The sequence below is a fragment of the Neovison vison genome, chromosome 1 (genome assembly GCF_020171115.1).
Source record: "Neovison vison isolate M4711 chromosome 1, ASM_NN_V1, whole genome shotgun sequence".
NCBI classification, from domain to species: Eukaryota; Metazoa; Chordata; class Mammalia; order Carnivora; family Mustelidae; genus Neogale; species Neogale vison.
In genome coordinates, this window is record NC_058091.1 from 196,484,678 (window position 1) to 196,512,560 (window position 27,883).

Genomic DNA, 27,883 nt, shown 5'->3' on the forward strand with positions numbered 1-27,883 from the left:
TTTTTAATTGAAAAGATGATGACACTTCCATCTTTTTCAAATAAGCATTAAATGGTGGCTAGGAGTGCCTGGGTGTTTCACTCTGTTGAGCGTCTAACTCGGTTTCAGCTCAGGTCATGGTCTCAGGGTTCTGGGATTCAGCCCTGCGTTGGGCTCTCTGCTCGGAGCCTGCTCCCCCCTCTGCCTCTGTGGTCTCTCTCTCTCTCTCAAATAAATAATTAAAATCTTAAAAAAAAAAAAAGAATTCATGCGAAGATTTTGGCATAGCACCATAATTAGTAAATACAAAGCACATAATAAATGTTAAATATTAAACCATTACTGTGATTACTATTACTTGAATTCTCTGGCATAGATTAAGGACTATTTCCGTCTCCACTTGCAGCAGACACACTCCAAGAAAGCTGTATTTTACTGGTAAGACTGGAGAGAAAGGTCTTGCTATTTACTTATATTCGTATAGCCTTTAGCCTTAGCTCAGTAAGGACTTGAAAAGCCAGCTAATATGTCTTTGGTGTCCTGGCGAAGAAACTGAGGGGAAGTGATTTTACCAAAATCACATGGGAAATTTCAAGCAAAATTGGGATGAAAATAGAGCCCTTGACCCTTAGTCTGGGGACTTTCCTTTATATTCAATAGCACTTCAGTGAAAAAAATGTCCTGGGATCCAAGACAAGAATTGCAGGAAATGTTTGGGAAAAGCTAAGAAATCTCTGGAAGAGAGAGTGAGTCAGTAAAGCTGAAGGATTCTTAAATCAAGTCCCAACCTTAACCTCACCCACATGCCCAGGATGCAGTGCCAGATTCCCCCCACCCCCTTTCTCGGGAGCCTCACTCAACATGACAAGATCTCCTCAATACAGCAGTTTTATACCTTAAGTTCCAGTAATTATCCTCACTGAAAAGTTCTGAGTCTTAAGAAAAATGGAAGAGAAATGTTGAGGAGTTACCTTAATCCACGCTGTTGCAGATTTGAATGAAGGGGAATCTACTTTTGATTTCACTTTCTGTTCTGGTAGGAACCGGAACTTAGCATGCCTACTGATTACAACACTGGCTGGTTCGTTAGAGTATAGACGAACTATAGAAGGGCTTAGGACAAGAGCTTTAGCCCAAAAGGCACGAGACTTTCCCCTGCTTCAAGCCCTCCTCCGTCCTCTGTGAAAAGACCATATAATTGTTTTGATTCGGCCCCTCTCCAGTTTGTTACAAATTCCTTTTGATTCTTCACTTTCAATTTCTTTCTTTTCAAATTTTAAACAATGCCTCTAGTCATTAGAGTAGTCTAGGTCCTCATTACTTCTCACAATGACCTTCAATCAGGTCTCCCTGGCTCCTCAAGGTCAGGTCTGGCAGTTTACTGGTCTGGTGCCAGCCCCGGACTCATCCTTGACGCTACTGCTTGATCATGGCGTGCCAAGCTTCAGACCTTCCTGGCGTTTCATCCTGTTTACACAGAGAGGCAGGTCCCCATGTGGAGACCACGGAGGACCCCACAGACTCTCTCATGCTCTGTCTGGTGGTTTTGTTTAGATCCTAGTGCATTAAAGGGCAATGCCTTCACGCCAGTACTATTCTCAAGGGAAACATAACAAGCTTGACTCTTACTGTCCAACAGCCTGTCCTCATGTTCTGGTGTTCGTGCCTCGTCCTGCCACACATTAGAATTTGCAACCCGTGCTTTGGCTCAACATTCAAGTACTGCCATGATTCGATCTTAGCTAAATCTCATGCCTTAATTTTTTTTTCTCTTTTGGGTTTTTTTTTTTTTTTATGTCAACCTGGATAAATGATTTGATAAAGCAGAGGAGCGAATGTCCAAGAGGTGGCCTCCACCGAGGGCTAGAGGCACAGGGTTGAATGGGGACCCTAAGGGTGGCATTGTGTCTAGTTAGAGGGGCATAGTGGGGTGGGTGGGGAGGTTGACTGGAAACAGGTGTGTGTTGTGGGGAGGGGGCAAAGAAGAGAAGGCACCACTGGCTGACTCTTGGGTATGTAATTCTGCAGCAGGGGAGGGAAGGGGCAAAAGTTGTAGAGGAAGCAGGGGGTACTTTGGTGACATTCTCCGTCACAGGGCCCAGCTCAGTGTGTTCTCAGAACTCTGCCCCGCCCAGGAGAACAGGGTTCTGGGTCTGGGCTTCAGAAGACAAAGTTGAGGAAGTTCCAGGTGACTTCCCAGCTTATTACTTAGAACTGTTTCTCACCAAAATGGGGTCCTAATTTTTTTTTTTTTCCTGATAACTGAATAAGCTTTGGGATGTTTGTGGCCCAGAGAATTCACATATCTTACTCTTTCACTTTACCTGGCCTTTGAACCGTTCCTCATTCAGACTCTCCTTAGTGGCTCTCTCTAACACAGCTGCACTCTTGGGACGCCTGGGTGGCTCTGTCGGAGAAGCCTCAGTCTTCAGCTCGGGTCCTGATCTCAGGGTCCTGGGATCGAGCCTCCTGTCAGGCTCTGCTCAGCGGACAGTCTGCTGTCCCTCCTCCTCTACCCTTCCCCCTGCTCATGCTCTCTCTCTCTCTCTCAATTAAATAAAATGAAATCTTCAAAAAATATAAAATGATCAAAAGTAAAAGAAGAGCCCTCCTACCTGCAGGCATGCTGACTGCCACCACCCAGTGTCTATCACCTCCTCTATCATCTCCCCTATCACCTCCTCTATAATCTCCTCTATCACCTCCTCTGTCACCTCCTCTGTCATCTCCTCTGTCATCTCCTCTATCACCTCCTCTGTCACCTCCTCTGTCACCTCCTCTATCACCTCCTCTATCACCTCCTCTATCATCTCCTCTATCACCTCCTCTATCACTTCCTCTGTCACCTCCTCTGTCATCTCCTCTGTCATCTCCTCTATCACCTCCTCTGTCACCTCCTCTATCACCTCCTCTATAATCTCCTCTATCACCTCCTCTATAATCTCCTCTATCACCTCCTCTATCACCTCCTCTATAATCTCCTCTATCACCTCCTCTATCACCTCCTCTATCACCCCTGACTGCTTAGTTCCTTCCTTCTTAGCATTTGTCAACATCTGATACTACATTATGTACTGATGCATTTGTTCATCTGTCCTTTCACTAGGACATAAGCTTCTTGCAGGCAGGGAGTTCAGCTACTTTGTTCATTCCCAAATGCCCAGAGCCTGGCCTCTCAGTTCATACCTGCTGACTGAGGGAATGCATTTGCAATATTTTCCTTTTGTTTATTTCCGTTTCAGATAGCCCTGGGCTCGCTCCATGCTTCAGGCAGACAAGGGAACTTTACATCAATGGATGTCCCCAGCCTGGCCTGTCCCCATCTTCCTGAAGCTGCACTCTACGTGTGAGATATCTCTCTCCATGTCCCCTGTGTAAACCTACTTGTCACAAGGCAAATACCACCTTGGAAGTGACACAGGCTCGCTTCCAGTCCCTAACTATGGGGACTTGTTCCGTTAGTGCTACTACACTTATCTTCTGCTAACAAGTTTGTGTTTCATATTGTTCCTTCAACAACCAACTCCTGAAGACTGGGGGCCAAGCAGTACACCTCCACCTCTTCCCAGCACCCCACAGGTGTGTGTACCTCATAGGCCCTCAACAAACAAGTGAGAATGAATGAGTGAAAATGAATTTTCCCGAGAGTTGAAACTTACTTGGCAAAATGTTCAAAGATTTTTACTTATTTTTAAATGGAAAATTTCTCAAATATATTACAGATGTTTCCATCCCCTTAGGGTGTTCTCAACAGATTTAAACTTGAATGACTCAAGGTTTTGTTTTTGTTTTGTTTTGTTTTGTTTTATTTTGTTTTGTTTTATTACAAACTGGACCTAGAGTCAAGAGAATTGAACTTGCCGCCTTCTTAAAGTAAGTTACTTCCTTATGTCCAAATTAGAGACAATAATTCTCTCCTTAATTATTACAGAGTGTTATTGTCAATGTCAGAATCAACTTGAGACAATATGTAGAAATCAGTTTATAAATGTTTTATGGACTTTAAAGTTATTTACATGCATACTACCTTAATAATAATCAGTGATTATGTTATGTTATAATAAAATGCTGCCCTTGAGGCCAAGGAGATATAATAAATAACCCTATGTTGCTATATCTTTTTGAATTCTTTTGAATTGGATACTCTACAAAGTTTATTTCAGTTCCTCCATTATTATTAGATTTGTATTTACTTTCTATTGTTACCTTCAACTGTCCCCAACCTTCCCCCTAGAACTGTTTCAGGAATTTTCCTTCAAGAGTGCTAGAAGTTGAGGGCACCTGGGTGGCTCAGCATCTGCCTTGGGCTCAGGTCATGATCCCAGAGTCCCGGGATCAAGTTCAGGGTCCTGGTCAAGTCCAGGGTCCTGGGATCGAGTCCCACTTTAGGCTCCCTGCCAGTGGGGAGCCTGTCTAAATAATTTTTTTTTAAAGGGCTAAATGCTGAAAAATGAACAAACAAAGCCAACTGGATATTATTGGAGGCACTCAGATGCCTTAAAAATTATTTCCTAATGCTGCCTGTGTTGTAGGTGGTGAGATTTCGCCATAAACAAACAGATAAATAGCCCTCCTGACAGATGACACGTTACTGAATCTCCTTCTCCCTGTTTTGCTAGCGTGGCTGTTGAATTCTCTCCCCTTAACATATGTACAGTTTGACCTTTGTCAGTGCTTGATGCTATCACTCTGAATACCCAGCCAGTGGACAGTTCTGAAAACCACTTCCTGTTCTCAGCCTCCCGTCTCTTTTCAAAAAGATCTCTAAAAATCTATTGAGATCTCTAAAATTCTTCACAGTATGATTGTGATGGCTCTGTTTATTTTCAAATAAATAGAGCCAGAATCTGTAAAATGGTTTTGATATTTTTAATTGAAAAAAAAAAAAAAGAAAAGAAAACTTCTGATGGTACAAAGACCCAAGGCCTATGCAAAATATGGAGAGAAGGGGTTTGCGTGGGGGTGGGAACATGAAATTCACCTAGTAAACACACTCGGTAGCTTCTTTTAAACTCCCTTAGTTTCAACAGAAAAGGAGAAGAGTATAATATCAGAATTTTAAACCAGCAACTGACAGGAAGGTGGTTTTTCAAAAATTGATATCTTCAGTATGCCTTTCGCAACATTTATTAAAAACAAAAACAGAAGACTGAAACAATAAAAATCTTACACTGCTATAGTAGAACAGAATATTAAGCAGCCCTGACATTAGACAACTGAAATTGTACCACATTTCAAATTTTTATTTAATAGCCAAATGAAAAATGCCGGTGCTTCTGTCATTTTCTAAATACTACCTAAATAACTGATGACACATTTTCAAACAGGAAAATGGCTGCAAAAGAAAGCAGAGCGCTTCTGGGCTTCTTAAATACTTTATTTCGAAAGGCAATTTTAATGCTTCCAAATGATAAAACCTTCTGATGAAACCAAAACACATTTCTTGGTTCCTACTATTTATAGACAGAGCTTAAACGTCTATAAGAATTTTCACGCTGGGGGACGCCTGGGTGGCTCAGTTGGTTGGACGACTGCCTTCGGCTCAGGTCATGATCCTGGAGTCCCGGGATCGAGTCCCGCATCAGGCTCCCAGCTCCATGGGGAGTCTGCTTCGCTCTCTGGCCTTCTCCTCGCTCATGCTCTCTCTCACTGTCTCTCTCTCAAATAAATAAATAAAATCTTAAAAAAAAAAAAAATTAAAAAAAAAAAGAATTTTCACGCTGGCTAGAATAGAGGAGGGACTACGATTTCTCCGTGCACTGAGACAACCAAAAAAATGGACACAGGACAGTTTGCAAGACAAAGACTTTCAGGCAACTGGAGGCAGCCATGATCCCAGAAGAGAAGGAAACAAATGAGGTCAGCATTGCGATTGTCCCAGTTTATTGCCTTGAGGGATTCCACACACCTGTGCCTGGAGCGAGACCTTGGGCAAAGCCCAGCAGACATTTTCTGTTGAATAGATGCAGCTGAGATTCTGGGAAAGCAAGGAAACTCGAGTTCATAGGAAAAGTACTGAGAAGACAGAGGTACAGAAAGAGAGAGGGTGCTTTGGAGCTCTGCCGAAATTTCCACTTGAATATTCAGCGGATCACTGATCAGCACATGCATGTGCAGAAAATGCATAAGCCAGAGACAGGAGCACTGGCAAGGATCCGAGGTAATGGAACTGGGCTCCCATACCAGGCAGAAACTGCCTGCGTCTGCCAGTCCGACTGGAAAACCTCAAGATCAACAAACCAACAGCTAGAGTACACAGAGGGGTTTTGCCTCAGTGGGAAGGAGCAATTCAGCCCTGTCTCCCAAATCTTAAAAGCAAGATCCAAAAGGATCAGATCATTTTCAAGTAGCTTAACTGTGTCCCAGCACAGAGCTCAAGAAAATTTGAGTAATAAAAAAAAATCACCACCCAGCTGGGTAAAAAGGTAAGTAGCGATTTTTTTTTTTAAAAGATTTTATTTATTTATTTGACAGAAACCACAAGTAGAGAGAGGCAGGCGGGGTGTGTGGGGGGGTGCAGACTCCCCGCTGAGCAGAGAGGCTGATGAGGGGCTAAATCCCAGGACCCTGGGATTATGACCTGAGCCGAAGGCAGAGTCTTTAACCTACCAAGCCACCCAGGTACCCTAAGCAGCGATTTTTTTAAAAAGAGCTGTTTTTTTCAGTCACTGCAGTAAGAGAGAATGCACACCATGGAGAGGGGTAGGCATCTCAGAAGGCAAATGCTGGGAAGGACTTCTTACAGGCTGTGTTAGGTGACCAAGAAGGGCTTCTTGAAGCCGGGCCTTGTTTTGGTTCAGATGATCTTAGTGGTAGGGCTACTTCTGTAAGGGCGTTTCTTAGTAAGGAAGGAAGACCGGGGCTCAGTTGGTTTAGCGGCTGCCTTTGGCTCTGGTCTTGATCCTGGGGTCCTTGGATTGGGCCCCACATTGGGCTCCCTGCTCAGCAGAGGGCCTGTTTTCTCCCTCCCCCTCTGCCTGCCACCCTGCCTACTTGTGCTTTCTCTCTCTGTCAAATAAATAAATACAATCTTAAAAGAAAAATAGGGAGGGAAGGGTAGACCAAGGGTAACACTGTAATTCGTAAGGAGACACCAGTCATTCCTGTGGGTCAGGATATGGAGGTGTTTGGTCATTTTTGGGTCAGTGACAATGTTCACGTTTTGCCTGTTTTCAGACATGAGTCTGAAGTTAGCCTTTTTTGGTCTTCGTCGATCGTAGCTGTAGAGTAGGTTTGTCCAATGCTGTTCTATGAAATAGTTCATGTTCAACAACCGGTCAACACCAAGGCCTGGCTGTGGGTACCAGGTCAGCTCTTGGGGGACAGGGACTGCTTTTTTCTTTCTCATTATGCTAAGCAGGTCTTGGACTCCTGATTTTGCCTCCCTGGGTCCTATGAGGCTGTCAAAAGCTTAGCTCAGCTTATGTTTCTTTTTTCCACCCCTGAAAATGCCCCAGGCATGAAAGAATCCTTACATGCCTCTTGGATTTCCATCCTCTTTAGACTCTTGGCTGAGTAACTCTTGGTCTTTGATGCTTTAAAGATGTTTTCATATTTTGTCAGTGTTTCTAGTTGTCTTCACTGTGAGTCCAGTTACATAGTGTGCCATTACTGTGGTTAGAAGGACCTTCTCTTCTGCCCTCTTTCCCCTGCAAAGACTTCCCTAAACCTCAGAAAGAGTTTTACTAGAGCCTTTGCCCAGACATTATCCTCATTTACTAGAAATGTTTCAACCCACCGAGATATCTGATCCCCTTACAGTGGTTCCACAATTTGATGGTCAGACAATTAAGTAGTTTTCACTCCACTTGGGTTTAGTCCTCTCTAACCCTACATGCATCACACCCTTCAGCTTTCTCCCTGCACAGTCCAGAGTATCATCTGATCATGTTCTTTGTATATAAATATAGACCCTAATAAGCCCCACCTTAGCTCCTTTTTCCTGCTCCTTTGGGGTTCCTGTGACCCTGCTTTTTTCTTTCCTTTTCTTTTTTTTTTAAGATTTATTTATTTGTTTTAGAGAGAGAGAATGAGTGTGAGTGGGGAAAGGGCAGAGGGAGAACATCTCACGCAGACACCTTGCCAACCTTAGAGCCCCACACGGGGTTTGATCTCACAACCCTGAGATTATACCTGAGCTGAAATCAAGAGTCGGGCACTTAACAGACTATGCCCTACCCAGGTGCCCCTTTATGACTCTCTTCTATGAAAATTATGTATCCACCTGTTACCCTCTAATAAGTCTGTATACTAAGGAAAAGTGGATGAGCTCAGGGTTATACTTCTGAAAATATGTTTAGTAAGCTAATCCCCAATTTTTACCTAAGAGGAAATAGAGGCCTTTTCTTTCCACTTGTGTCCTATGTTTGTACCTCCCTAGAGCCAATAACTGGTACAAAACAAATCAGTGTGCAGTAGGTGATGATGGGAATATTTTTAAAATAAATCGTTACCAGCTAAAGAAACCATAGATTATAGTATAGGGCATTTATGTGCACTTTAATACTTAGCTCTCTGAATTTTATTGAAATTATCAAAATAGACTGGTCACCTTATCCTCAAAGCAAGGCAACCCTGAGTAACCTAGGATTTTCAATTCCACATCAATGTCATCAAGTAGCCAAATACACTCTATTGAGAGAAGGGAGCAAAGGCAGTGGTAGCCTCATCTAGTGGTGACATGTGTAACTGCAGAGAATCGTTTGTTTTAGCACTTTGCCTTTATGTAGACATACATCCCATGGCAAATTACACAAGCCCAAAAGCTCTAATCAGACACATTTATCTAATGCACAAACTAGACCTAAGAGAATCAGGTTTATAGATAGGCTTGGATTTCTGATAAGTTGAAGGCTAGGGGTCAAAACTCCTAGGATTCCAATAAATCAAATGTGGATACATGAGTAACTCTGCTTTGGAGGCAGAAGCTTCATGCTATCAGTGGGAACATTAGAAATGGGGTAGCTGGGCCTCCCTCTAACCTGTACTGATAGGGTGCTTTCAAGTTCATCACACTTTTACATAGAAAATTTTCTACAAGATGCAGCTCTTGAGGGCTTTTCCTCTTGTCTGTAAGAATGTTCAGAAGCCTTTCCCATTATTTGGATAAGCATTTCACTCATATCAAAGATACAAGGAGTATCAAGGAGGTCACATATCAGTTGAAGGGGAAGGAATGCTGCATTCTGTCAGGGACCAGATTCTCATGGAGCCAGTGGTGTAATTCACATCTGTTCATTATTGACTAAAAGACCATAGACAGAGGGTGCCTGGGTGGCTCAGTCTGTTAAGGGTCTGCCTTCCACTCAGGTCAAGATCCAAGGGTGATGGAGCCCCACATTGGGCTCCCTGCTTAGCTGGGAGTCTGCTTTTCCTTTTGCCGCCTGTCTTTGTGTGAATGCTCTCTCACTCTCTAAAATAAATAAATATGGGGCGCCTGGGTGGCTCAGTGGGTTAAGCCTCTGCCTTTGGCACAGGTCATGATCTCAGGGTCCAGCATCAGGCTCTCTGCTCAGCGGGAGCCTGCTTCCCCCACTCTCTCTGCCTGCCTCTCTGCCTACTTGTGATCTCTGTCAAATAAATAAATAGAATCTTTAAATAAATAAATAAATAAATAAAATAAACCTAAAGAAAAAAAGAAAGACCATCAAAAGAGTTTCAGAAAAAGAGCATAGAAGGTAAACTAAAATAAAATTTTAGCTTTAATCTGTGGTTTGTTCTTTTTTTTCCTAGAGGGAAATATATTTTTTATTTTTACCTCCAAAATACATTTTTTGCCATTTAAAAATTTTTCCAAATAAAAGATACTTCAGTTTTCTCCTCCATTTCCTCCTCCCTTTTTTCTTTATTGGCAACCGGGTTGATCAAATGGACACAAGTCCATGAGAGTTGAGAGAAGGAAGAGCTCCCCTCCCATCCTCTGCTCAAGCTCTTCATTTTTCCACCTCTAGTTTTTTTCTGGGTCTTTTCTAGGATCAGTGAGGGATGTAGACAGCTGGAAGGAAAGATACAAAATCCTTTTATTTCTCTGGTACTGCTTATCCAACTTTTTCTTTGTCATTTATGTTTTCTGTGTGATAAGCTCGTATGTTTCTCTCTTATGAATTTTCTCTTAATGTTTCTGGCTCTCTGCTCAAATCCCGAGTGTCTTTCAAATTAAGAACTTAGATTTGCATGTCTCTACCAATAAGTTTCCCACTGAACACATGCAGTTCTACAAATTTCTGAGAAGAGAATTTTACAGTTTTAACCTACATCTAAGTAAGTCACTAAAAAAACAAAAAAACAAACTAGTATTGTTCCTTTGTCCAACGTATCAAAACTTCCCCATATTCTAAGGGAATTACTTTTGAACTTCATCTTCAAGAGATCCGAATCCAAATTATCAGGTATAATAGAATTCACTGAGGGGCAGAATTCCTTTTCAAAGTATATAAAAGTATATAAACCCTCCAAGGGTTTATATAAGTCTCATTTATTTTTTTTTTAAGATTTTATTTTATTTATTTGAGAGAGAGAGACAGTGAGAGAGAGAATGAGCGAGGAGAAGGTCAGAGAGCGAAGCAGACTCCCCATGGAGCTGGGAGCCCGATGTGGGACTTGATCCTGGGACTCCAGGATCACGCCCTGAGCCGGAGGCAGTCGTTTAACCAACTGCGCCACCCAGGCGTCCCTATAAGTCTCATTTATAATTGATTGACCCATAACATTTTGCTTTATGTTGTGAAAAATAATCTTAAACCCTCTACCACAGCGGAAATATGATTTTTGTTTATCATTTGATGGAATATTTCTGTGCAATTTATAGCAACCTGGTGGTCATAAAGGGAAGCAAAGCAAATCGGAGACTTTTCCACTATCATCTCTTCTGTACTGAGAAAAATGTCATTCTCAATGTACGTTCACTTTCCTTGAAATGCTCAGAACATCAAGTATTACTTTTAGAGAAGAAGGAAGCACCTGTTTGCTAATATGAAGGAAAACGGGAAGAAAAACACGAGGGTTCTACATATTTAGCATAAGCTAAGAAGCTTTCAGCTCAGCTATTCTATTAAAAATAAGGCAATCTTTCTGTTTTGGAAGCTAACAGAGCTTTCTGCTCTGGAAGTGTCAAATCACCACCACTTACAGACAAGTGAGGGTAGCAACATTGTTCATTTCCCAGCTGTTTACTGTGGATACATTTTGGAAGAGTGCTACCAGGGACTGTAACCACCTTTGCCCTAATTTGAAGCATTTTATGTCCCTGTAAATGTGAATATGTGTATGTGTATGGATGTTTCCTCCTTATAAAAATCACAATAATATACGCCTAGTAAAAAATCAACTACTACAAGAATTACAATGAAAAGCAACAGAAACTCTCTCTACTCTTTCCTACTTATGGTCACACTTCTCAGAAGTAGTCATTTGTAAGCTTTTCTCTTTTAATTTCTGATGGTTATTTACCCAATTCTAAACAATATTTGGGGTCACTATATCTTATAATAGGGTCTTTTTAGGGTCTTTTGACTCCTGGTTTGAAATATGAAGATTTCCTCATTTTCTCCTCCTACTCCAAGTTTTACTATTTTTATTTTAGTTCCTCTGTTACCTTTATATCTTTATGCAATACACATAAGCCTTGGTTTCTGCTTCTATCAACTTTAGACATTATCTCTTTAACCTCAAATGTGTGAGTCAGCAATGACTAAAATTTACTGGAGTTTTACTATTTGCCAGACATGGTTAAGAGTGTTTTACATGAATTATCTTATTTAATCCTGGTAGCAACCCTATGAGGTGTCATTCCTAATTTATAGGTAAGAAAAATAAGATATGGTGCTTAGGGAATGCCTTGCTTCAGGTCACAAGGCCAGGAAGGTGGCAGAGGGACCAGGTAATCTGCATCGGAACCCATTACCTTCCATAGGAGGGTATTACATCCTAAGTGTCCCTCCCTCCTTCCTCCCTGTTCCACTTCCACCATCTATCAACCAGATCTTCACTTTTACAGCATTAAGGTAGATAACATTTCCTGTCAATTATGTAATTATATTTAAATCTTCTGTTTTTTTCCTTAGAGGTCAGATCCAAGGTTGAAAGTCGTAAGTACAGTTACATATTGTGACTACGCAAATATTATTCTCAGCAGAACTAAGAAGTATGCCAAGATTACATTTTCTTCTCTATCTCCCCCAAATATTTGAACTCCTTCCTTCTTTCCTTTCTTCCTTTATATGCTCAAGAAACATCTGAAAGCCTACTAAGTGTTAGTTAGAATTTGGGGAGAGGAGGTAGAGATGAAAACAATGAAAAATACAGTGCTATCAAACCCATGGCTTCTGCCTTTAAGAATTTACCCTTAGTAGGGGCACCTGGGTGGCTCAGTGGGTTCAGCCTCTGCCTTCGGTTCAGGTCATGATCCCAGGGTCCTGGGATCAAGCCCCGCATGGGGCTCTCTGCTCAGCAGGAAGCCTGCTTCTCCCTTTCCCACTCCCCCTGCTTGTGTTCCCTCTCTCACTGTCTCTCTCTGTCAAATAAATAAATAAAATCTTAAAAAAAAAAAAAAGAATTTACCCTTAGTATAGAATTTACAGTGAACCTGTGATCAAGGAAGGCTTTGAGGAGGAGAGAGTATATAAACTGGATCTTAAAGAATTATGAGAATTTGGAAAATGGGTAGAGGGCACATAAGGAAGTGATATTAAATGATGGAGATAGGATTATTTTTTGTTTGTTTTAAGAAATGAGATTTCTAAATTGTGTGCTGAGAAGTAGGGTTTTCTGCTAGAGAGGTGTGGCAGGTGTAATGGAAGCTTAGTTTTCCACGGCTTAAACACCTGGAAAGAATTTCCACATAGAAATCAGTGTGTGTTAGAAATGTGAACAGGAGCACATGAAAAACTCAGAGTTGGAAATTGTAAAAAAAAAAAAAAAAGTGATAAAGTCTTTACAGTGGATGTGTCTGTTAAGAGAAAATACAGATCAGGAAGAAGAAGGGACTTTTGGAGGACAAGGAAAGGGAAAGAGAAGTAGAGAGGTCAGGGACAGGGGGAAGAGCTCAAGAACATGACCCAGAAGTCAAGAAAGGAGAGACCCATTGGACTGGGTGGGAATGACTCAGATCACATCTTTAAGAGATGACTTCAAGAGAAGGTAAAGGCTGAAACTTCGCTACGAAGAGTTAAGAGAGTACGGAGGGAAAACAGCTGCTGGAGTATGGAGGCTGTTTTTTCCAGAAGCTTACAGTTAAAAAGGACAAAGAGAACCAAGGCAGTGGTTGGGGAGGGAGCGGAAGGTGGGCAGAGGTTAAGAAAGAGCCTTGATTACAGTAGGAGAAACTTGAACATGTTATTGCACAAGGGAAAAGTGAGGAAAGGATGGAGGAGTGAGATCCTGGAGGAGGCACGAGGGAACAGGGTGGAAGTCTGGCTTTGGGGATCAGTCCACGAAATACGCCTTGCAGCTTTTTTCCAAAGTACATTGGAAAACCCCCAGAGAATATTGAGCAAGGAAGTGACATAATCCAATTCACATTTAAAGACTGTGACTCTGACTGCCATATGGAGGATAGATTGGAGCAGGACAAGATTTGATGCTTCTCTTTAATACACACAAGCCATCCTGGGGTTAGAAATGCCATCAGTGACTTTTCAGTGCGTACCAGAGGGGCGAGCAGGTTGGGAGAATCTTAATTTGAACCCTGACGCTCAAGAATCCCATTCCACGTTTCTAAAGTCCAGAGTGCTGTGTGTAAGTGACTTATGAAAGTGCTAAGGTAGAGTGGTACCTAAGAGAATGAGCTGTGGGGTCCAACAGCCACCACTTACCAACTACTGTTCTGCATTTCCTCCCTGGGCCTCAAATGCCTTCTCTGGAGATTGCAGATAAAAACGGCTCACCTTGTTATATTTTTATGGGTACTAATGAAGGAGGCCTAATATCTCAACAATAATCATACAAGAACCCTCTTTATTGCTTTTCCACATTTTTTGACTGCCTGCATGATTATTTATTTACGTAGTAAATCTATAGAGGCTTCAGAGAAGGTAACTCTGTTGCCATCAGGAAAAGACCAGTTGACAGTGGAACAAAGGAAGTCCTTAGAACTCAGGAGCTACTAAAAAGTTAACCACTCACCAGACCAGGATAGAGACTTTTAATGTCCCTTGTTCATAACCACCTAAATTTCAGGGAATTTCTGGCAAAATTTCCAAATCCTACATGGCTGCCTGTCACACCCTAAGGTACTTGTTAAGAGCTACCTTCTGATCGTCTGTGGCTGTCTGGTTAACCTCATTCCCAGGACACTTTTACCCTGGTCAGGGGCCTCGATTCCCCTAATTAGAAGGCAAGTTTGTTTGATTGTTTACTGATCTTAAGAGTTCACATTTTATTGAGGCGCAATAGTAGCTCTTGTGTGACAGTGTCTTGTCAGCTATAGAGCTTAGTAGTACTGATTACCTTTTCTGAAGATTGCTATAGCCCCATATTTTTGGGACTAATTTTTTGGTTCAAGCCAAGAATTATGCTCTATGTGGGTTCACAAATCATTTTAGGATAAGAAAGGTATTAGGATGCTTTAAATTGCAAGTGTATTTTAATCAGAGAAAGTACAGAGCAGAATGATTGCTGGGTAAATGCCCAACAGTTTCCAAAAGGATGTTGCCCCCCCCACACCCCCCGCCCCTGTCTTAGCAGAGTGCTGAGCACAGGGGCTTTGGAGTTAAGTGGCCTACATTTAAAGGCTGGGTCAGGAACTTACTCCACCTAGTGGTTGAGGGTCTGATGCCTCAGTGTCTTCATACCCAAATGAGGGAGGATAATTTAAGTACCTACATAGAAGGGTTGTAGCACAAGATCAAATGGGATGGGGTCTGGCATAGCCTAAGTGCTCAGTGTGTATGAGTCAAAGTATGATACTTTTACTATCAGTAAAAGTATGCTTTTACTGATAGTGACCAATGTTAGCAGCATCAGGGGGAATGTTCCGAAATGTTCCGAAATGTTCCAAAACCCAATCAAGGCTTTTGGGAATATCTTCCGGTATCTTTGGAGCTGCTTATCAGCCTTAAGGCCATCACCATGAAAGCTTTAAATGAGGTTCAGCAACTATTAGTCAAAAGCCACTTGGATTTTTACCTAATCTGCATTCAGATCCATTGGGGATGTTTGCTCTTCAGAAATTCTTCCTGAGAGAGAGCTCTTTGTCTTGCTGGGGTGTTAGTGGCAGATTGCCTTTCTGGAGGATTCGTGTCTTCATTATCTCTACCACATCAAGGTATTAGTGGAGAAAACTCACATTGATGCCAGCAGCTTTAGGATGCTGCAGGAGGTAATAAGACCTGTAGATTTCATGGTGTCGGGCCCTTTTTTTACAAATCCTTTGCTGTGAAATTATGGATACATTATTTGTGGGAATTTGTTAAGGGATTTTTGACAGTTTGAATAGTTTTTAGGAGGGCCATAGAAATAGATCTAGAAATTTCAGAGGGGACAACACCTGCAGAATCACATCAGCTTCCTGACCTTTCAATGATTGCTCTGTTCCATAGATAGGTAGTGGTCTCTGCCTACACTATTTAAAAAAAAAAAAAAAGCCCACAGGAAGTAGGTTGACCTATCTTGCTCACTTCTGAATCAAAGTCCTATAGTAGTACATTAAATTGGTGCAGCAACCTAACTGTAAGGGAGGCTGGGAATTTGAGTCTAACTTCCTTGGGGCAGTGGGACTGAAAATGTGAGATAATTGTACTAAAAATACCAAATAGCCACCAAATGACACAGGCCTGACAGACTCTTCCACCTCCCCTACCAATCTACTTCCCTGGGTACTGTACAGTTCCTCCTCATGGAAGTCTTCCATAAATTGCCTGTTGCTGAAGGACTCTCCCTCGATGGCCTAGACTAGATTGGGTTACCCACACTGTAAGGTCATAAGGAGGCCATGTCTGTTTTCCTCGGCGCTGTCGCCTTAGTATCTAACACAACGTGCTTGGCCCTCAGTTGTCGCTCAGTAAGTTTGTTGAATGAATGTAAAGCTATTTCTTCTCTTTTGGAAATTCACCCCAACACCTCCACAACTACCCATTCAGTCCTAAGTTATAATTAAGACATAGGAAATACTGTCATATTTGTAGATAAAATATATTTTGGAGCTATATTTTGTCTCAGTAGGTTTCTAAATCACACACATGGAACGCTGTTCTATGTCAAGTTACTAAACTATGTGGTTCAGCCCAGGTGCTCAGGGCAGGCCATATGCTGGCCCTTCTTTTTTTGTCCTATATTTGTCCTATATTTTTTTGTCCTATATTTCGGATTTGTCCTATATTTCGGATTTCATGTGTGAAAATCCCTTCAACAATAACAAAGCCCTGTTAACCTCACTGATTTTATGGGGCTGGGGTCATTAGATCAGAGTCAAAGAAACCAGCCAAAATTGACAATGTCACAAATACCACCAATAATGCCACTTTTATTAGGTTTGCTTTACAGTCAGAAAAACACTTTCATATATAGTATGCCATTGAACCTCAGAACAATTCTGTGCATAAATCAGGGCATGTATTATTTCATTTTGTGGGTGAGGAACCTGAAGCTCCATGAGGTAAAGTGATTTGCTGGAGTCTTTAACGGTGACCAGCGGGAAAGGTCAGGGCAGTGGTGTAGCCTTCCAACTCTGTCCAGGGTGTTTGCTCTCTTGCCATGCAGCTAGCGTTACCACTGAGACCTAGGGTGAGTCCATTCTAGAAAGATATGAGCAGAGAGTCCTCTACCCCCCAGAGGAGAACGTCTGTCTTGGTTGGGTCAGTTTAGTATCCCAGAACAGACAGTATGGAAGTTTGAGGCAGCTCTGTAGCCAACTGCACTGTTCTCTTGACTCAACATGCACTTTCAGGAGAGCATCTTGTTGGGAATAGGAAGCTGAAGCACAGCCCACTGGTGTGCTTGTGACCTGTGTCTCCAAGGAGCTTTTGGTCCATGTGGAACAGAGCCCGGTTACAGCCTACAAGGGTCAAGAAGAATGTTCCTGTATGACTCAGAGAGCCAGTTCTGTAAACATCTGATGCCTAGGAAGCCAGACCCTGGGCCAGCCACCATGGTGGAAAGAGATGAATGAAACTTGTCTGCCTCCCACGGTGTGTGCATGTGGACAAGGGGCACGGGTATGACACTGGCCTAACATGAGTTTCACCTTCTTCATTTGTAAGCATAACAGCTAATGATACATTTTGAAGGCGCAATCTTCAGAGTGAGCCTTCTTGGAATTCTTTTGTGGTGGATACTGTTTGTTGTGTGTGTGCCTGTGAACCAAGGACATGGGGAAGTTTGGAGATGATAAGAATATACTGTCAGCATTACACACCTCACTTTTACTTCATTGTTAATCTTCTGTTCTGGAAATGAAGTATTAGCTATATTGACTATTTATTTATTTACTGTGATTACATTAAGAGATTCTCTGGGCTCTTTAAAGGCAGCATATATAAGTAAAATGTTGGCTTGGAGGAGAATTGTCATGTGGCATAAATCAAGTTAACTTTATTAGTGAAGATAAATACTGTCACCCAAATTTAAGGTTCAGAGAAATATGAGAAACAGTATTCTTTGACATAAATCTCCAAGTCAAATGACTGTCATGGATCATCAAGTTATTAGCTCAAGGTTTATTAGGTGCAATTAAGTGAAGAGGAGATTTATAATTGCACCACAGCTTAATGTTTGCGGTAGCCAAATTGATCACATACAAATGATCACCTATTGAGGCTTAAGAGCAAAAACATGTTAGTAGAATCTAGCCTTCAGCCTCTTTGCCCCTCCAACCTGCTGTTCCTTGCTCTTGCTCTCTAAAACGCCTACCCCAAACGTTGCTATCAGGCCCATTTTTAACACATTTTGGGGACCTGATCGCAACTTCATCCTTTGGACATGATTTCTATTATTTTCCCTCTCACTCTACTTATTTTTTCCTTTTTCTCCATCCTGATCCCTCGGGATCTGCCATCTAGAGCTGGACATAAAATAAAGAATGTGTGTTCAGTCAGGATTAAAATAAACTGAACATAAAACATATATTCTCCCTCATATGTGGCTTTTAAATGTAAGCTTACTTTGAAGTAATGGCAAACAATACCGTATTATTGCTACGATTCTACCTCTAACTCAAAAGCAAGGGCATAGGGTACACAGTACCAATTGTACTCTGAAAAGTCTCTGAAGCCAGCCCAGCTAGATTTCAAGTAAGTTACATCTATATGTCCTATCTATGTAACTTTGGGAAAGTCACAATTTCTCTCTGCTCTGTCTCCTCATCTGTAAAACAGGAATGATGATGAGGTAACTGCTTTGCAGGGTTCCATTAGAAGTATTCATTATTTTTTTATTATTATTGACATAGAATTGACACACAATGTTACATTAGTTTCAGGTGCATAGTATAGCCATTGGACAAGTCTATACATAATGCAATACTCACCACAAGTGTAGCTACTGTCTGTCACTATATAACACTATTACAAGAAGTATTACTATTTTTACAGCATTGTTATTGTTTTTCTCATTACATTAAAATTTATTAAGAGTTTTTTATGTGCCGACACTGTGATGGGTGTTGAGGAGAAAATGATCACAAGATGCCATTTCTTCCCTCCAAGTACTCACTTCTAGTTGTGGACACAGCCAAACAAAAAGACAACAATACCCGGCATGATGATTGTGTGCCAGGGGTGAGCCAAGGTGCTCCAGAGCATACGGGAGGCTAACCTAACCTGGCCCTGGGGAATCTGAGAAGGCTTCTTTGAGGAAGTGACATGACATGGAGTCCTGAAGGATGAGAAGAAGTGAGTCAGGCAAAGGGTAGAGATCATATCTTAAGGAAAGAGAACACTAGGCTGGCGGGGGACGGGGGGTTGGAGGAGAGTAGGTCACACTTAGGGGAACAGCAAGTGGTTCAGAGAAGCAACTGTAGTAAGGCCTAAATTAAAAAGATCATCAAAAAGCAGAGGCTCTGAACGAAGAAGCCCAACTGAGGGTATCAGGATGCAGAAAGCCCAGATAGGAATTGGGTTTCTAGAGAAAGGGGAGTAATGAGAACTGGTTGATCAGACTCCATAAGATCCAGCAAGAGGTAAGAGATGGAAAACTCAGCAGAAAGTGAAATGGGTAAAACGGGGAGATTTATATGGGAAAGCTAGTAGTTTCAATGTGATATGGTATCACGTGGAAGGGACCCATGAAGACAGTGCCCCCATGAAAACGGTGTCGGAGATGTGGAGAGTGGAAATGGACCAAGCCCCCCTGAGGGGTCAGCCGTGGATTGGTGGCCTGGTTAATGGAACGAGAGCAGCAGAGCTGAAGTCACAGCACACAATTCACTCCAGAGAGAGGTGAAATAGCTCTTTAAATGTCCCTAGGAACAAGATGGCCACCAGGATCTGAGGTAGGGTTTGAACATGCTCCGGGAAGGTAGTGGCTGGCATCAAATTGCTCAAACCCTAGCAGACTGAAACATATTCGTATCTCTGAAAGACTAATAATTTATCCCCTTCCAAATTAAGATTCTTCAAATAGTTGTTCAAAATATCTTTATGGGGAAGGTTGACATCTTCCGGGGAGGAAGGGAGAATAGTTTTACTGCGGTTGTCTCGGCCACCCAGCTGCGGTGGCACAGTCATTCCAACACTGCCCTTGTCAAGACCTTATCAAGACCCACTCTTCCTTCTCTTTCTTAGATGGCAGTAAGTTGAATGTGTTGCTTGTGTCTCTCATTCTATTTTCTGTCTCAAGGCTTTTAACGCTGTTCCTTCTAACTCCATATAGTGGTCTCCTGGATGGAAGTTGCAGAAAATACGATTTTCCCCATCAGGTGACATGTCCAGTGATGTTTTAGCTGGGCGGGAGGCATTGAAATATTTAGTAATGACTACTGCACATATATAGAACACAGACCAATGAGGATGGTGTCTGCCTTAGCACAGAGCAAAGACTGTTTGCCCACTGGGCCAGGCATTAAACCTTTTGTCTCTGGTTGGTGATGAAGTCCAGAGTGGGGTGAGGTGGGATGGAGAATCTCTGGTAAGGGAGAAACTAGGGAGACCAGGATGGTGGTCTGGAGACTTGTGGGCTCAGGGAAGCTATATAGAAGTCTTTCAACATTTTAGCCACTGAAACAACTATGACGTGCATACCCGTGAACTATGAGCCCTGATTTTGACACACACGTCAAAACTTTGTGACCTAGAAAACTCCTTAGCTCTCCTATTTTTGAGCCCAGCTCTGGACTTCAGTGGCGGTAGGAGAGGTAGAGGGGTAGAAAAGGCAGGTACATAGTCCACATGTGGAATGTGGGGGTTATACTTGAGAAAGAAAACACAGACCCACAAACATATATGAACACACATGTGCCCATGCGTGTGTTTACACTAATCACCAGGGAACTGAAAATCACCTTCTTCTGCAACTTTCCATCCCCTTTTACCTACAAGATCAAGAAGGAGATGTCTTGGGCCTCAAATTCAGTTGACTGTGGAAGCAGATTTCAGTGTAGTTCAAGTCGTTGAGTAAGTGGTAGAGAGGTGGAAATGACCCAAGTGTGGCCAAAGTTGTGGTGCAATTGCCTCAGATTGGCAGTGAGCCAAGGTTTAAAAAATGTCATCATTCTTCCCCACCACCCCACCCTCGACAAAGTGCCTCATGCTGAGTTATGAAAAGGAATGGTAGTCTTCATGCTGAAATCAGAGGTTGCTGTGCAATTACCTGGGGAATTCCCACTAGGAGAATTGATCTGGTCATACCTCTGCCCACCCATTTGGGCTGACCTTTCCTCCAAAGCCTTTTTTTTTTTTTTTAAGATTTTATTTATTTATTTGGCAGAGATCACAAGTAGGCAGAGAGGCAGGCAGAGAGAGAGGGGAAGGCAAGCAGGCTCCCTGCTGAGCAGAGAGCCCAATGCAGAGCTCGATCCCGGAACCTCATGACCTAAGCCGAAGGCAGAGGCTTTAACCCACTGGGCCACCCAGGCACCCCATCTCCAAAGCCTTCTTGACACACAGTTGTTTCAAGAACGAGAGATACAATGTATGCTGTGAAAGTATGTTGACAGTTACTGTTTATATTCTGCTGTTCAATTTCGTTGGATATTATTTCGACTTTCTCCATAGGTTCAAAGTACTTTTCCATAGGCAAGAAAGCTTAGTGGTGAGTATCAGCATTACAGTTGTTACCATGGTCATGCTGATGCAAACATACAGGCTGTTCTCCCATAGTGTGTTTTTCTTTAACACTAACTTATACATTGTGTTAAAAGATAAAATGAGGCATAGTAAAGATTTTAAGCATTTATTTGAGTAACACTCAGTTTGAACCAGGCAACGTCAGACTGGACATAGTCAGGAGTGTGTCTGTCACAGACAGAAGCTAGGGGAAAGACACCTATAGAGAAGAGGTGGAAGCAACGCAAGAACATTATTTGGCTGTAGCTTAAACATTTATATCTGGGAAAGTGTCGTTGGCTGTTTGTGATTGGTTGTCCTTGGGTTGCCATTTCTTAACCTTGAGGCATTTACAAGCTTATGTTTCGGATTGCCCACTTAAGGTGCTGAGGTATTAGAATCCCCTCAGTCTCATGGCCTCCATGTTTAATTAATTTAATATATGCGATTCATAAATTGGAGAATGAGGTCAGTGTATTACGGAAGTTGTGTGAAGGCTGCTCTTGGATTGCATTTTCAGTTTTGAAAATGGTGAAACTGATTTCTGTGGAAGTGCCTGTCTTCAGGGACTTTATTTCAAAAGGCTAAGTAAGCATGACTCAAGTGTAAAGGGCCACCGAGATTGCAATGACTGAGATTCTTTGGCAAATGCCCATGGAATTTAGCTATATTAGGATAATTTCCTATTAGGATTTTAATTGGTTTTGTTTTGCGTGTTGATTTCAAAGTTGCATTGTTTTTGACTATTCTGCCCTTAATGCTGTTTTTCCCCATAGACCCTGTTGTCTTTAGTGTGCAATTTTTGCAAATGCAAAATTTTTAGGAACACATAGAATTGTTACTGTAAATGCCTATCTTTGTCACTCAAACAAAATAGATGAAAATAAAAACCGAAGGTGTTTAGAATTCTTTTACAACATTGGCATTCATTGATTTGAGTCTATATATCTGCTTAATTTTATATTTATAAAATTTATATTTTTATTTATAAAAATCTATTTATAAATCTGAGTAAAATTATGGGCTGCCAACTACTTCATCAATATCTGTTTACATACTTGGGGTGTCTATTGAAAAAATGCACAGTACTGATTTGCATCAATATACAATCTTTTATTGACCTTTACCATCTTCTAGATGGCCAGTCTGCTAAATACATTGCATGATCATCTCATTTGTTCTCACAACAGACTTTGGAGGTTGATATTATTACTTGCATTTTATAGGTGAGAAAAATAAATTTTCAGAAGATTAGGTAATTAACTCTGGGAGCATGTCTGTATTTTTGTGTGTGTCTTCAAGACTGCTCTTAGGCAAGAGAGCAGGATTATTTAACTCAAGATGGGGTAAAAAATGGCAGTGATTACAGATTTCCTCCAATGAAGTAATGTCTTTTAAAAACCCATCTTTCACTGTTCTTTCTAAGTAAATGCTTCCCCCGCTTTGGGCACAAATGCAACTGCTAATGATAATAAGAGTTTGCATGATTTTGCCTGCCTTTCTAAGCTGCAGGAAAGCTATCTTTTCTTAGACCTCTGAAGTACTTTGAGGTTGATTGGACTTCAAACTTGTAACACTATCTTCTGTTACCTTGGGCGCTCTTCTCATAAAACAGAATCTTCAAAGATTTATCTATCTGAGAGAGAGTATGTGTGTAAGTAGGGGGAGGGAAAAAGGGGGAGGGAGAGGGAGAGAGAGAGAATCTCAAGCAGACTTCACAATGAGTGCAGAAACCCATGTGGGGTTCATCCCACAACCCTGAGATCATGACCCGAGCCAAAACCAAGACTTGAATGCTTGGTTCATTCACTGAGCTACCAGGAACCCCCTCACAAAACAAATTGTAAAATACTGCATGGGGAAATCAATCTTTCCAAAGCCACATTTTATTGTGAATTTCAAATTTACAGCTACACTGGCCTGTGTGGGAAAGGAACTTTGCCTTTCCAGGCTTGTTCCCTGGTTTATAATGTGCATGAATACAACTCAGATCATCCAATCCCTTGCTAGAGGAAAATGGGTCCACTGGGCCAAATTAAGTTGATAACAGTTACCTTTCTTACCTAACAGGTGCCTTTATACCTTCCAGTTCTTGGCATCTGCCCATCTGTACCATGTTTAACTAGAGATAAGTATACACAACATTGGCACTGACTTTTGGAGTAATTTTTGGAATTTGATAGTATACATATTCGTAATATGTGTGAGGCTAAGGCAAGTGTAGCCTTTTTGTATTGGACTCATATAGTCAGTTTTACCTGTAGACTTCTGATCTATTTTTGCTACAGTCTAGATTCTGTTCTCCCTTACCTTCTGTCCACAGGTTATTTCCAACTAGAACAGAGAGCAACAATATCTACCCTGGAACCAGGTGCCCCAGTCCTGTCCTTAGAGAATACAGACTGGTCTTTCCCTCCTTTCCCTATCTTCTAGACTTGAAGACAGATCGGCTCTTCTTTGTTTTAGCAGAGCTTCTGGTCTTCCTCCTTTATCTGCTTAACTCTGTATGTGTTCAATGAGCGAACCTGTGCCCACACTCCCAGCTCAGCCCAGTCTCCCAATTCTGCCCGTGAAGTGAATCCAGGGACATGATTTTTAGCCATGTAAGAGAAATATTTAATAAAATATTTCTACAAAATCAAATTTAAAATAATCTACCATCTACTACACATTATTCTGCCTTATTGTGGGTAGAGTGCATTCATATTTCAAGGTAGATGAATCATACGATAATTTAAAACAGTTTAGCCATGAAAATCCCTGCAGCGTGTGCAGAACTAAGATTAAATTTAAGGCAATAATAATTCCCTGTCAGGAGAAAATGAATATATTCATCAAGGTACTTATTTGAAAAGTAATCGAGTTACCATTTCTATTCACATTGCCATCTGAACATTGTAAAACTAAATTTAAAACTATGGGATTGTAATATGGTTTTTTGAAAAATCTATTTTAATTGTCAGACTTGACTATGAGCCTCTGAATCTAAAATAAGTTATTTTTTCAAAAGCAAGAAAGTACTAAATTATATTTATGGGAATATAATACCATTTTTGTTGCTATTAAATAGAGGTCCCATAACTTGCCATAAATTTTAACTAGAAAATTCTGGGAATGAGTTTTTCCTCAATATTTATTTCCAAACAAACATAGGAACATAAGTTTCTTGAACCACAAATCTAGTATGCAAAAACTGTATTTTTTTTCTATAACTGGCTTGAACTGACTGAACTACCCTGAGTTTCAAATCCACCCAATCTAGAAATTCAGGAGTCAAAGCACAGTTTTCTTAGTGGATTTTGGGATTCTGCCTTTCTTGTTCAGGGTTTATTTTCTATCTAGAGGTGGGGATGGGGATTTATGGTCCCCAAAGATTGGGGAATGTTAGAGATAGCATTCTTGTCTTTGGTAGGCATTCGTCCTTACTTCTCATAAAAATAATGGTGTTCATCTGTGTTTTCTGTGCCAGACATCATACTCCTGAGTATGTAAGGTCAGAAAAATGTAGTGACACTCTTTTTGCCACAGCACATCCAGGAATCTAAGAGCTTTGGTCCATTAGAATAGAAGAAGTGGGAGCTTGGAAGAAAACCAAGTTTAGGATTCCCAGAGTGAGAACTCCCTCTTTGTTGGATGAATGAACAACTGAATAATGAATGAACGAATGAATGAATACCTAAGTGGATGTTTTCACTGGTACCCTTCTGAGGTCTTGGAGGCGGTGTGACCCCCTTTCCACATAAAAGAACCACTCGAAGTTGATTGCTTTTTCTCTCCTCAGCTGTCAGAGGACTTGCTGCTTGCCTTGTATGCCACAATTTTTATCTGCACTGTTTTTGCTGTTGGTCTCCTTTACTCTTCCTGGTTTTCTCTTTTTTTGGTATTTCCACTGGCTCTTGTCCTTTTCCCAGTGTCTCCGCTTTCCCAGGAAAAGGTTAGTATTTCATCACCATTCTCAGCTCGAGCAGTCAGGCACTCCTGGCTCCAGCAGAAGGTACGCAGTTGTATTCTTTGGCTTCTCTGGAATGCATAAAGGCTGCTTCCGGGCTGGAGAAGAGGATTACCAGGAGACAGATATGGTACTCACTGTCCTGGACTGACTACATCTAGCGAAATCAGCCTCACTGTATAGGTCTGCTGTGTCGTGCCTATAGGTTGTTTGGATGCAAACCTCCAGCAACTAGGCAGAGAAAAGAAGGAAAGCAGGGTCAAAAAAACATTGACCTCACCTACCAATCAAGCAGTCCAGCTGAACTGTGGTAGCACACCATTCTGGACACTGATCTGTGTCCTAAGTCTGCAGAGGGCTCTAGACTTCTGCTTTCCTCAGTGTTTAGCTTATAATCTAATGAATTTGTCAATGCTGGCATCCCTGCCCATTCTTCCTCAGTGAAAGGAGACACATGATGTAAGTCACGGCATAGTCCGAGGAAGTTCACCCAACTTTGACGGAGACAGAGTTATTACTTAGAAAATTACTTTCAGATAATCAAATCTCAAAGTCATGCCTTCGGTTAGAAGAAATTTTTAATTACTATAATGTATTAATTAAATATAGACCATAATTTAATTATCACAGGCTTTTAATTACCTGAAAGCCTTTCTTATCAAAAATAATTTTCATGGCTGCTGTTTATATGTTAAAATAGATATTTTTGAAGAAGGAGAAAGAAAGTGAAAGAAATTGAGCAGCCCAAGATGATTTCTGACCCCCTCAAGCTCTATTATTAGGCCTATGACTCTAAAAGAGCGTTTTTACAAAATGGGCACCATGGGTGCTGGTGTAGGTACAGGTGGACAAGTGGGTGATGGGGAGATTCTGTGGAATAATAGGTAGGAAAGCAGTGGCCTAGAGAGAGCTGAGGAGCTTAATTTTGTATTTTTAATTTTTGCAAGAGTCTTTAATAAGGGACCCTTTAATAACATTCCAGTAATGTAATATAAATCTCCAAGAGGGGGGTGCCGGGGTAGCTCAGTCTGTTAAGCATCTGACTTCAGCTCAGGTCATGATCTTAGGGTCCTGGGATTGAGCCCACATCTGGCTCCACACTCAGTGGAGAATCTGCCTGTCCCGCCACTCTCCCTCTGCCTCTCCCCCTGCTTGGGCTCTCTTTGCCTCTCTTTCTCAAATAGATCAATAAAATCTTTTTTAAAATTTAAAAAAATAAAAATACCTAAAAAATAAAAGCTAGCAACATTTAATGGAAATCAATCTTATTTCTATTATTGTTCAATCAAATAAAAGCTTATTTAGATAGAGGGAACTTATATTTCAATGTTATAATATATATAGTAATCACAAAATTATCTTAAAGAGTTCATAAGAGCCTTCTCCCCAGTTTGAGTTCTTTATTCAATAGGAAGGTGTCATCAGGACAAGTTTCTCATAAGCAATATTTCAACATCCATTTATTTCTCTCAACTCTTCTTACTTACAAATAGGGGCTTTCCGATTATCTTGGTCTAGCACATTTTTAAAAAGATTTGTCTCATGTGAACTTAACATTTAAATGGCATTTTCCTGAACACTCATTATGCCATTCCAATGAGCAGCTGATTACAGCACCCAAATAGGACCTTAAATTCATCATTTGTCCCTTTTTTAAAAATTTACTTCTATCAGCAGTAGCAGTTCTAAATCAACTAATCCTTTTACCATTACTTCTCCATTTCTGGATTTTGAATTTTGACACATTTTCTCATTGTACAGAGAGGGAAGAAGACGTGGGGGTTTGGGAAAGAAAACAAAATACGAAATTGTCATCCACAACTTCACTTCTCAGAGTGCGATCCTGGACCAGCAGCAGCAGGATCTCTTGGGAGCTTGTTAGAAATGTAAAATTTTATGGCCCCTCCCGGACCTACTAAATCAGAATCTGCATATTAGCAAGATTCCAAGGAAATTCATATGCACATTAACATTTAAGAAGAACTGGTAGAGGACACCTGTTCTCAAACTGGTTTGCATATTGCAATCAACTTGGGAGTTATAAAAGGTACTGATGTCTCATCTCCTTGTGGAGATTCTGATTCAGTGTACAGTCTGGCCTGTGTCAGGGTTTTTAAAAATTCTAATTCCAGTATAATTAACATACAGTGTTTTATTGGTTTCAGGTGTACAACATTCAACAATTCAACAATTCTGTATGTTACTCAGTGCTCATCAAGATAAGTGTACTTCCTTTCATCTATTTCACCCATCCCCCACCCACCTGCCCCCTGGTGATCATCAGTTTATTCTCTAATTTAGAATCTGGTTTTTGGTTTGTCTCTTTCTTTCTTTCTTTTTGGTTCCTTTGTTTTATTTCTTAAATTCCACATATAAGGGAAATCCTGTGGTATTTTTCTTTCTCTGACTGATTTATTTTGTTTAGCATTATACCCTCTAGATCCATACATGTGGTTGCAAAAGACAAGATTTCCTTTTTTTTATGGCTGAGTAATATTTCATTGTATATGTATATATACCTCTTATTTATCCATTCATCTATCAATGGATACTTGGGTTGCTTCCACAATTTGGCAATTGTAAATAATGCTGCCATAAACATGGGGGTGAGTATATCTTTTTGAATTAGTATTTTTGTATTCTTGGTTAAATACCCCGTAGTGGAATTAATGGGTCATATGGTAATTCCATTTTTAATTTCTTGAGGAATCTCCATACTCTTTTCCGAAGTGGCTGCACTAGTTTGCATTCCCACAAATAG

The 27,883-nt window shown here is 41.1% G+C and overlaps 1 protein-coding gene and 1 long non-coding RNA gene across 3 annotated transcripts in view; one reads left to right on the forward strand and one right to left on the reverse strand.

Annotated features, from left to right (window-relative positions):
- The window catches only part of ERAP2 (endoplasmic reticulum aminopeptidase 2), a 39,011-nt gene extending 38,001 nt beyond the window's left edge, over positions 1–1,010 (reverse strand). The window contains exon 1 of one of the 2 annotated variants that reach the window (XM_044265073.1): positions 951–1,010. The gene's annotated coding sequence lies outside the window, so the exon portion shown is untranslated. The other variant, XM_044265064.1, reaches the window with a different exon arrangement.
- The window catches only part of LOC122917330, a 95,706-nt gene that overhangs the window by 49,283 nt on the left and 18,540 nt on the right, over positions 1–27,883 (forward strand). The gene's annotated exons all lie outside the window — the stretch shown is intronic.